This window comes from Bacillus rossius, assembly GCF_032445375.1.
Source record: "Bacillus rossius redtenbacheri isolate Brsri chromosome 4 unlocalized genomic scaffold, Brsri_v3 Brsri_v3_scf4_2, whole genome shotgun sequence".
NCBI classification, from domain to species: Eukaryota; Metazoa; Arthropoda; class Insecta; order Phasmatodea; family Bacillidae; genus Bacillus; species Bacillus rossius.
In genome coordinates this window covers 18,643,779-18,651,631 of record NW_026962011.1, presented here as the reverse complement: position 1 = coordinate 18,651,631, position 7,853 = coordinate 18,643,779, and positions in this window count along the sequence as shown.

Below are 7,853 nucleotides of genomic sequence, written 5' to 3'. Positions count from 1 at the left end.
GACAAGTTCTCTGTCGAAACCAGGCCAGTCCGAGGGATTCAGCTCAAAGAAACTAAAAAAAAAAAACGTCTTGCTGTAAAGCCAGAAAAAAGTGTTGGTGAGGATGATTTTACGGAGCTAATACAGCCTGGTCCTTCTAAAATTCCAGCAGCAAAAAAAAGAAAGGAAACTGTACATAAGAAGACAATATCCAAATATTGCAGTGAAGAAGAAAAAGATTATTTGGCTGATGATCCCCAATCACTTACAGCAAATAAAAGTTCCAACAAAAGTATGAAACGAAATTTAAAGAAACACAAACTTTCAGAGGACAGCAGTGATGACGATGATGGTCACTACTCTGTCCATGATATGAGCAGTTCTTTTGAAGTAAGATCACCTGAATGTAGTTCTGAAATTGAAAAAGATGAGGAACCTCCTCAGAAATATGGAAACTTTTCTAACCTTCATAGTTTAAAACCAGATGATTTTATTGTGGTTTCTCTGAAGTATGATAAAGGGACCAAAAAGGAGACATCAAAGCAATTTGTTGCTCAGATTGTGGAGGATACTGGGAAGAAATATATTGCAAAGTTTTTGAGGCGATCCACAAAAGCTGCCAACATTTATACATTTCCTACTCAAGAAGATGTGACTCCTGTGAACAAGTGTAATGTGATTTGTTGTGTAATTCCTCTTTTTACTAGGAGGGGCCGATACTGCTTCCCTTTAGAATTGTAAATATTTGGACAGTTATCTCTTAGTTAAAGAATTATTACTTGTGTGAGTTTTTTCTTAATCATCATTTGTTAAATGTTTCATTTTTATTTCTTGTAATATGTAAAAATACAAGTGTTTTTGTTCCATTTGGTTTTGAATATTTTTAAAAATCTTCCTTTACTGTTTCATGTAACCCCAAACTATTCTAACTTGCAAAAGAGCAAGTTTAATATGAGCTGGTATTAGGTGTTTCAAGTAACCCCATCCTGTGGGGTAACTTGAAACACCCATATTTTAATTTTTTCCTACAAAGTTTATAAATATTTTTGATCACAACATAGTGCAATGTTTTAACTAGACCTAAACTCATATTTAGGCACTACAAAAGTTTAAAAATATTCAACCGCATCAAAGTTATTAAGCTTCAAAGTTGAAAACTGTTTCAAGTAACCCCGGTTTACAGTAGTAGGGTCCTTGTGAAAATAGTTTTGTTCTATGTGTGATTAAATGTAAATCACATCTATTTCTAGTTTGATAACTGTGTATATTACTATTTGATATTACTGTGGAGTTACGCATTGTGTAAAGTATAGTAAGAAAAATGTACAGGCAAGGAAAAGTCATAATATTTAATTGTTTAAACAATGGTTTGCAGTGAGTCCTTTGTGTCTTACCATTTATTATTCTAACTATCTTTTTTTGAATTTTAAACACTTTTTTGAACAGTGATGCGTTTCCCCAAAAAATAATTCCATATGTTAATATAGACTGTGCTGTATTTAATACACTTACAAAGTTTGTTTACTACTGCAAATGAACATAACATGTTGACACTTAAACATCTAGCAAGGAAGCTAAATGTAATATTGAATATAATTACTTATCAATGGTAACAAGCATAAACAAACTAGCATTAAATAACACAATGTTGTGAATATTGCAAGAACAGCACGCATCACAATGTTTACCAACAACACCAGTTTAGAATTTAAAATACACATTTGAGCCTAATTTACGATTAAATAACTGACAACATAACAAAGATTAAATATATTACTAGCGGAAACACGTGATACATTTAACCTGTACATAAATTACATCAGTCTATGTGAATCGGAAAATTTAAGAAAGTGCCATTTAGACACGTCATTAATTTGAATTCCCGCGGCAATATGGTCTAGCATGTACGTCAGACGCGATTGACCAATAACAGTAAAATAGCGGGATGAGATGACCTGGTATCTAATGACCTTGGTTTCTCACAATGTTTGAAAACTGAATACCAACTGCTATTACTCTTAAAATTAATTCATGGAAAACTATCAGGCATTGCATCACAAATATATTTGTTCCTTTGATATTCTTAAATTGATATGTCACATATGAAATTTATAAAATGTTACGAGGTTCAAACATACTTATAATGGTATGAAATTTTTTTTAATCTAAATGTTGCATAGGGCCTACATATTAACTAATGAACTGTCGTCGCCCAGGTTTTTCCCCAGGAACAGTGCAGCTTCCCGGCTGCTCGTGGTAGAGGGGGTTCAGGCCTCGTGGCCTCCGGGGAACATCAACCTGGTGCCCGAAATGACTAATACCAAATTCAACGATCGACTCATGATTTATTAGCCCACTAACACGGAATACTTGGGGCTGGCCCCGTTCCTGCCTGCGTCCGTCTGGGGTGAAGCCCGGCTCCGTGGGCTGTGCCACGCCGTTCCGTACCGCACCGAAAGTCCGTGCGACGCTGGCACTGACACGATAACTATTAACTTCCCGATGTTCAGGATAGGTTTTAAGTCTCTGTAGGTTGCAAGCCTTCTCCCGCGTCTCAATCGTGACCGCTTGTTAGGCAACCGCGCCACGAGAATCTCCCGCGATTCACGCGACTCTCCGCGACTACTCCTCGGGGCCGCCTGCCCAGCGACTACTCCGCGACTACTCCTCGGGGCCGTCTGCCCAGCGACTACTCCGCGACTACTCCTCGGGGCCGTCTGCCCAGCGACTACTCCGCGACTACTCCTCGGGGCCGTCTGCCCAGCGACTGTGCGACTACTCGCGACCGTGTCTCCCTCGCGACTGACTCGACTGAGCGCTCCGCGCGGGGCGCTTCCCCTCCCGGCGCGTCTCTCCCTCCCCTCGACGTCTCCCACGGAGCACATGACGTTTCGCAGGCAGGGCGGGACCTCAGTCGCCCGGTGTACAAACACAACAATACCCTTCAAAAATATAAAAGATTACAGTCCGCTGAAAAAAAAACAACACACACTGGTATATCATTATGCCTAACTGGCAGGAGAGGCGTTGCCTCGTCATAACGGCCTGTAGGGAGCTAGGTAGGCACTTGGGTCGACGTCAAATGCCCCCCCTCCCACGAGGCCGCTATGCGCGGCAACGTCTCTCAGTTAGGTATCACTCGACGCACTTGGGGATAATTCAAACACTGTGTGGTCACACTGGGGGTCAACTTCGCACTGCTCCCAGGAGGGTAACAGGCTCATCACGCTGCACCTGGGTATGGGTACGTCGCGGCGCACTGGCATGGTCAGAGTGGGGCACACGTAATCTTTCAGATATTCAGGGGCCCTGCGGGTCCTGGAGGGACGAGATGGTGTAGCGGGTTTGCTTACTACGAGCGTGCGGGGCCTGCCTGAGGGGGAAAATCTGCGTGCGGACTCGCCTTAGGTGTGGATGCAGCCTGTGGAAACAGGTCGAACAGGGTGGGGGTCGGGTCATCCGAACGGCACTCATCCCCGGTCCACTGCATCTGTTGGCGCAGGCGGCGCTCCTCCTCGTCCCCTGTGTTCGCCTCAACATCTGTTCCCAGACACTCAGAAATGTCGCAACCGCCCCCAGAGATTTGGCGGGGAAGGCCCTGCTCCTCACTGACCCCCTCCCCTTCATCATCCGACTCTGGTTCCATGACAATTTCCCGTGACCCGTCCCGGTACGCCTGCCGCCCCGTGTCAAGGGCGGGCCACCCCTTCCAACCCCTCTCCAGAGAGTCCAACGTTGTATCCAGGTACTGCCACAGCTCCCGGCTATAAGGCCACTGCTCTGCCTCCTCCCCTTCAGCCCTGCCTGGTGTCCTGTCTCCCGCAGCCGCGGAAGTCACGTCTCGTGTCTCGTCATCCGGGATCACGTCCTCTGTCGCGTCTGTTGGCCTTGTCTCCAGTATGTCCGTGGACGTTGGTGCTGGAGTGATGTCTGTGGGAGTAATGTCTGGCACATTTTCCCTTGCCTCCCCCGGGGCCTGGGGGCCTATCGGACCACGTGGCTCTGACGTCCGGGACGCTCCCTGGGGCGTGTTCGCCGGCAATGCTGGCGGCCAATCCGGACTCCCGGGCTGCTCTGTGTCCGTTTCCACGTCCGTTGCACGTCTGAGGTCGTCCCTATGAATTTTGGTACGCCCTCCATTGGGCGTCCGTACTATGTATGACGTTGGTCCTGCCTGACGTAGAATGGGCCGGGGCCCCGCCCATTTTGGCGCTAACCCAGCGCAGAACTTTTTGACTCCGGATGACAGGTGGTGTTGGCGTACAAACACCTGCTCCCCCGGCGCTAGCACGGGCGGTGGCCTATCCGTCTGTGGCGTGTGCTTGCGGAGGTAGGTTTCCTGATGTTGCCTTGCCTGCTCCCGTTTCTCCGACAGCTCTGCCCTCAGCGACTCGCCCCACTCCCCTGCTGTAGCGGCCGCCGCCACGCGGCACTCGCCTGGCAGCGCCAAGTTCTGCCCCTGGACTAGTTCTGCCGGTGTGTACCCCGTAACCGCATTCGTCCTTCGTCTCAGACTGTACAGGAGAGCCGGAATATGCAAGTCCCACTTGCTGTGGTCCTCGCCCAACCGGAGACGGAGCTGCGCCTTAATTTCCTGGTTCCGTCTCTCGGTTGGGTTGGCCCTTGGGTGGTATGTGGGGGTAGTATGATGGTCCACCCCCCATCTTCGACATGCCTGCTTCCATCTGGCACCCGTGAACTGGCATCCATTATCACTCAAAACTACTGCCGGGTATCCAAACCGGGGAAAAACCTCCCCGTCCAACAGGGCGATTAGTGTACCCGAACGGACGTTGGAGACAGCGTAGGCCTCCACCCACCTGGTGAACAAGTCTGTGACTACCACGAGGAACCTCCTTCCCTTGCTGCTCCGAGGATAAGGACCCATGATGTCTAGCGCTATGGTGTGGAAGGGGTGTTGGGGCCGCCTCGGTCGCTGCTGCTCCTCACCATCTGTCCTCCTTGCCTTGCAGTGTTGACAGCGGAGACAATTCCTCACATACTCCCGGACGTCCCGGGCCACCCCCGGCCAGTGAAACGTGGTGCGCAGCGCCTCCGCCGTCTGCTCTGCGCCGGGGTGACCCGCGAGCCGGTGGTCATGGAAGTAGGCGAGGATGGCGGATCGGGCTCCCTCCGGGGCGTAAATTCGCCATGACTCCATATCCCCAGGTGCCCTACTCTGCAGGACCCCGTCTACCACCCTCCGATACAGTGTCACCTGGGCGCCACACACCTCGACAGCGGCCCTGGCGGCGGCGTCTCCCAGCTGTACCTGCTGGACAGCATTGATGAGGTCGGCTAGTGTGTCTACAGACTCGCAACCGAGTCTCTGGGGCTGGTGAGTCACAGCGTACAGGGCGGCACGCCCGGACGACTCCCCTATAGCTGAGGAGTGACCCTGTGGAGGAAGCAGGTCCTCCCAGGATCCTCCGTCCTCGTAGACGTTTGCCGGGTCAGGGTGCCGGGAAAGCTCGTCCGCGAGCTGGTTCGCTTTCCCCGGCACATGCTCGACTTGGAAGGCATAGTTCTGTAGCGTCATGGCCCACCTGGTAAATTTAGACTTGCGGCCCTGCATCGTGTTTAGCCATTTGAGGCATTGACTGTCTGTCCTAAGGGTGAACTCTTTGCCCTCGAGGTAGTGCCGGTAGCGACTAACCGCCCACACTACCGCCAAGCATTCCTGCTCATTTACGTCATAGTTCCTCGCGGCCGGCCCGAATTTGGAGCTGGCATATTCCAACACTCTCCGCTCGCCGTCGGGGCCGACCTGGTATAGCACCGCCCCCATACCCACCTTGCTGGCATCCGTCTGCAGGTACAGGGGCTCCCCTGGTGCCATACGGGCGAGGACATGACTTCCCCGGAACAGGCGCTTGACGGCCTCCAGGGCGCAGTCTGCCTCGGCTGTCCACCTGTACTTTGTCTTGGGCGAGAGCAAGTCGGTGATAGGAGCAGTCACCGTCGCGAAATCCGGAACGAAGGAGCGTAGCCAATTTAAGAGGCCCATTAAGCGCTGCAACTCCTTCCTCGTGCGTGGTGCTGACTTAGTTTCTATGAGGTCTAAGTGCTTCGGTAGAGGTCGGCAACCCGCGGCATCCACAATATGCCCCAGGTATTCGAGCTCCGCCGCCCCGATGTGACACTTATGTGGTGCGCAGGTGAGGCCGTGCCTGGCCAACCGTTCGAGGACCAAAGCAAGATGTCGTGCATGGTCCTCCCACGATCTGGACCAGACGATCACGTCGTCCAGGTAGGCCGTGACGAATTCGCCCACGAACCCATCCAGGACACGGACCATCATGGTCTGAAACGTCGTGGGGGCGTCCATCAGCCCGAACGGCATGGCGCAGAACTGGAATCGGCGACCATCCGGGGCGGTAAAGGCTGTTTTGGGGCGGTCCTCGGGTTTGACAGGGACCTGCCAGTACCCGCTCTTTAAGTCTAGTGATGTGAAAATAGTGGCGTCCCCCAATCCCGCTAGGGAATCTGCAGTGTTTATGAGGGGTGGGGGTGCAGGGATTGTTACTGAGTTCACTGGCTTAAAGTTCACACAAAAACGAAGAGACCCATCCTTCTTGCTTGCCATAACCACTTGACTATTGTATGGGGACTCGCTCGGCTCGATCACCCCATCCCTGAGCATTTCTGTAATCTGTTTCTGTATGGCTCCCCGCTCGACTGGTCCAAAACCGCGGGGCTTTACAAAAATAGGTTGGTGGGGCCTGGTAGGTATAGAATGTTCTGCCATTGTCGTGCGCCTTAGCATGTCCGTGGCTGCGAAGACTTGGGGGTGCTGTGACAACATGTCCTCGAACAAGGTGACGTACTCAGGGGGCACGTCATTGGCAATGTCCGCCAGTCGGACTAGGTTGGCTGGCGGGGCGGGAACTGCTCGACCCACGCCGTACACCGTGCGACGGCCCCGTCGACCCACGTGCAGCCTACCTTGTCTGATGTCGATGGTGGCGTCCTCCTGGACCAACCAGGGTAGGCCCAGGATCAGGTCATCTCGGAGTCCTTGGACGACCAGGGCGCTCGTCTGACTAGACTGGTCACGTATGCCGATGGTTACCTGGGCGCGCCCAGAGGTGGGCGCGCTGGTCCCCTCGGTGGCCAGTAGGACGGTCCCCTCGTACTGCTCCAGTTCCCCCTCCGGCACCAGGTGGGCAGCGACGTACGAGTGGCTCGCCGCCGTGTCCACCAGAGCATGGACGGGGTGCCCGTTCAGGAGCACCGGGACTCGGAGCAGAGCAGCCTCGTCTTCCCCCAGCCGTCCCAGGCAGACAGGTGCGGCCCAGTTCGCTGTGGGGGCTGCCGGGGCGACTGGCGGCCGGGTGGGTTCGGCCGCGCCGGCCGATGACGTGATGCCGGCGACTGCTGGGATCGGCCCGCCGCTGACGTCTGGTGGTGCCAGCTGTGTTGGTACACCCTGATGTGCTGCGGATGACGTCGCGACCTCTGATGACGTTTGCCCGTTCGTCCTGTTCCCCGTGAATCTGGCTGAAGATTCCTGTCGGCGACCCCTCTCTCTGTCCGCCGACAGTGACTGATTCGTGATCGTCGGGCGGGTGCGTTGGGGACAGTGGCCGACTAAATCGCTGCCCCCTACTGGAAGTTTCCCGGCCGGCGTCCCTCGGCCTCCATCTTCCGCCACACTTGTTCCCGTGTCGGACAGTCCACGTGCCAGTGGTATTGCTCAGAGGTGCAATATTGACACCGCGGTGGCCTGCTGCCACTCGCCCTTCTGTCCGCATACCGCCCGTCCCGCCTGGCTGCTTGTTCCGGTCTAGCCTCGAGTTGTGGTCTTGAGTGACGTGGGGGAGACTGGGCCCCATAGGGCACCAAGGCCATAGCGTCCCCTGGCGCCACCTGTC